Genomic DNA, 3,752 nt, shown 5'->3' on the forward strand with positions numbered 1-3,752 from the left:
ATAAAACAAACAGTATTATATTTTCATATTGCAGACCTTCAAACCACATCTTCAGTTGCAGACATTAAATCAGATGAAATCAGATTGCAGACAATTTTTGTCTTAAAAAACAAACAGCACCTTATTCACTTCATTCATAGTTTTCCATTGATAACCAATAAGACAGTGGAATGGTAATAATTCATTTTATTCCCTTGTCTATTACATTACCTTGTACCAAACAAATTAATATTAATGTGTATGTTTTTAAAGATGATCTCAATTTGATCAATATGAGCATATACAACAAAACAATGAGGGTTTCTTATGCTATATAGAAATGTGGATTCAATGACACCTTGATTTCCTTTTCTTATGATTGGTGGGTGTCACACTTTATTTGGAAAGACTCCGGTCATTCATACCAGTGGTGGTGGCCAACTATATATTGAATTATGATTGCTTTAATAAAAAAAACACTTATGATATTACTTGAAATATTCCCAACAACTTTTTAATAAAATACGTAGAATAATTAGACTAACAATACTAAACTTCCAACTGGATACTATGAGGCAAGTATAGGGACATTTTACCTACATAAAAAACAAACCATACATAAATAATATTCCTTCATATCCTACATTTCTCTAATGCTTTCCTGCTGTCACACTAAAACCTTTGTCCATAAAAGTATAAAATCCCTCCACAAAAACATATTATTCACCACCATGTCCACCACCTTCTACCTCCTCTTCCTCCTCTCCATCACCGTCGCCACCGTGGCGGGAATCACCACCGTCTCATCGGATATTGCCGCGCTTAAAGCGATCAAATCCGCGGTTAATCCCGCCACTATCCCATCATACACTTGCCTATACTCTTGGGACTTCACTTCTGACCCATGCTCTCCACCTCATGTCACTCACTTCCTGTGTGGATTATCATGCTCGGGCAAACCGAGTCACCCAACTCACCCTTGATCCCGCGGGTTACTCGGGTACCCTCTCTCCACTCATCTCCCAACTCGTCCAGCTCACCACCATTGATCTCTCGGACAACAAATTATCTGGACCCATACCGAATTCGCTCTTCACTCTCCCTAACCTCCAAACACTCATCCTCGGGTCAAACTCATTCTCCGGAGCCATCCCACCATCGATCACAAATTTAAAAAAGTTACAAACTCTAGACATGTCCCACAACTATTTATCCGGGTCGTTACCCAACTCGCTAACCCTACTCACTGAGTTGACTCGGCTAGACTTAAGCTTCAACAAACTCACCGGACCAATCCCAAACCTCCCAAAAAACCTCATCCAACTCGCTCTCAAATCCAACTCCTATCCGGGTACATCCAGCAACAACCCTTTAAACGAGTTGACTCAGTTGGAAGTCATCGAACTCAGCCAAAACTCACTCACCGGAACTATACCCGCTGGTTCTTCCTAACACCATCTCTTCAGCAAGTCAACCTAGCCAACAACAACTTCACCGGAGTCGAGGTATTGAAGCCGGTCAACGAGAACAGCCTCGTGGCCGTTGACCTTGGGTATAATAAAATCTCCGGCTACTCACCGGCGAACTTTTCTACTTACCCAATGCTGGCCTCTCTGACACTGGGTTACAACAAGCTACGTGGCAGAGTCCCATTGGAGTATAAGAAGTTTAGCAGACTGTTTCTTGACGGAAATTATTTAACTGAACTGTCGCCGGAGTTTTTCTCCCGGAAAGTATCAATCTCCGGCAGCGTAGGAGACAACTGTTTAAGGAAGTGTCCGGTAACCTCGGAGCTTTGCTTGAAAAAACAGAAACCGTTGTGGATTTGCCGGCAAGTGTATCATGGGAAACTCAAACTCAAGTCATAAAGTTAGTTTGTGTTTTCTTGTTTCATATAATGAGAATCATATCCATAATATTTTGTATATTAATTTTTAGTGGAATTAAATAATGGTTTATAATTTTTTTTTATTAAATATTATGTTGTACGAATCAATTAATGGAATCATTTGTTTTTTAATTTGTGTTATCTCTGACTCGGATTTTAGAAGGCTACTATAAAAGAAATGTTGTTTGTTTGTTTGTTTGTTTGTTTATATATTTTGCGGTTGAAATCAAATGATGATCGTAGTGCCCCTAGCCCCACATACGTAGTCATGAGATTGCAGTAATATATATTTTGTTTACAGTGTGGGCCTAAATTATTATGCTGGTAAAAATGGAACTACATTATTTACTTTTGGCATATTGTGATTTAATATTCTCAGTTAAATGTTATTTACCGATAATAATTTCAACTAAATTTTTCTCCATTAGCAATTCTAAATTTTATGAAATCTATTCTCATTTGTCCCTTGTTAATTTTTTTTCGAATTTCAAACTGATATTTTAAGATTGAAAGAATGATACAAGTTGATTGATGTAAGCTTAGCTCGAAACGATGCTCAAAACGGCTTGATCAGTTATTCACTTTGGGTGTTTGAACTTTCACTTAACAAAAATCAAGCTTCTTGGAGCAACCTTTCGAGCTAACTTTTACATCAACCGACTTGCATTTTGCTTTCCGATCAAAAGTCTTAAAAATCTAAAGTTCGAAAATTAACGACATTAAGTTTTTTTTAAATGGGGATCAATGAGAGTAGATTTTTTAAAAAATTTGGGACCAAAGTGAGGATAAACTTAGTTGGGATTAATGAGAGTAGATTTTTTTAAAATTTGGGACCACAATAAGGATATGCTCAGTTCAATTAATATCGGCAAATAGCATTTAGTTAAAATTACTAAAATCCAATAAGCCTTTAATTTTTACATAATAATAACTAATCGTGTGTTGTATATAAACAAAAGATAAATAAAGAAAAAATATTTTCTATTTTCTATTTTTTTAGTTTTAATCGTTTATATACACTGTACACGTATGTATGTTATGTGTAAGTGTATGGGTTATGGCAATGCGTAAGTGTATGTTACTATGTGTTATGGCCACATGAAAAGTGGTCTAGATAAGTTGTTAGTATCTATAGTAAAATGTTTATAGGTGTTGTTTTTAAGTACTTTTAGGACTCATTTTCACCATGGAGTCATTTTTAGGACTCATTTTCAAACGCTTTCTTTGGCAAAATCTAGAAACAAAACGAGATGAGGTGAGGTCTTTTGCAGGCGGGGTGGGGTGGGTGGGGGGTAGTGAATAAGTAACAAGATAATTAGAAAATAAATATAAAAGACGGTGATAATCTGACAATGTTTTTGAATTTTTTTTTGGGTTTTCATGATTTTTTTCCCTTAGACGGTTCGCTATGGGCGGGGTTGGAGCACCTTTGGGCTTGAACACCACCGAGGGGCGCTAACAAAGGGGCGTCCGGGGGGGGGGGGGGGGGCTCATGAAGGATCGACGCTTAAGGAGAAAATGGTAGTGGGTCCATGTATTTTTCTCTATATCTCTCGCTCTCATACACACACATACATATATATATATACATATAGATACACACACACACACACACACACAAACATATATATATAAGGTGTTAAAGGGGCTTTAACCACAGTGTGACGTTATAGAGAGAGACTTCATGTAACATTCGTCAATTTTCGGACCCGAAAACCCGGCTCGTTTAAATTTCTTTTTTTTATGGGTTATTTTTTTTCAAGACTATCGTTATTTAATAAACTCAACAACTTATTAATTCATTCGATCATTAATAAGTTATTCCACTTCCCACCACTCGGTTTTAGTTTCATTTATTTAAAATTAGGACATAACATCGAGACTT

The 3,752-nt window shown here is 36.7% G+C and overlaps 1 pseudogene; it reads left to right on the forward strand.

Moving 5' to 3' along the window:
* Positions 1-525: 525 nt before the first annotated feature.
* On the forward strand, positions 526-2,021 carry LOC143556231 (uncharacterized; annotated as a pseudogene).
* Positions 2,022-3,752: the final 1,731 nt, after the last annotated feature.

Source organism: Bidens hawaiensis, unplaced genomic scaffold (genome assembly GCF_021521415.1).
Source record: "Bidens hawaiensis isolate Kalapana, Puna unplaced genomic scaffold, B.hawaiensis_p1.1 tig00018485_1, whole genome shotgun sequence".
NCBI lineage: Eukaryota > Viridiplantae > Streptophyta > Magnoliopsida > Asterales > Asteraceae > Bidens > Bidens hawaiensis.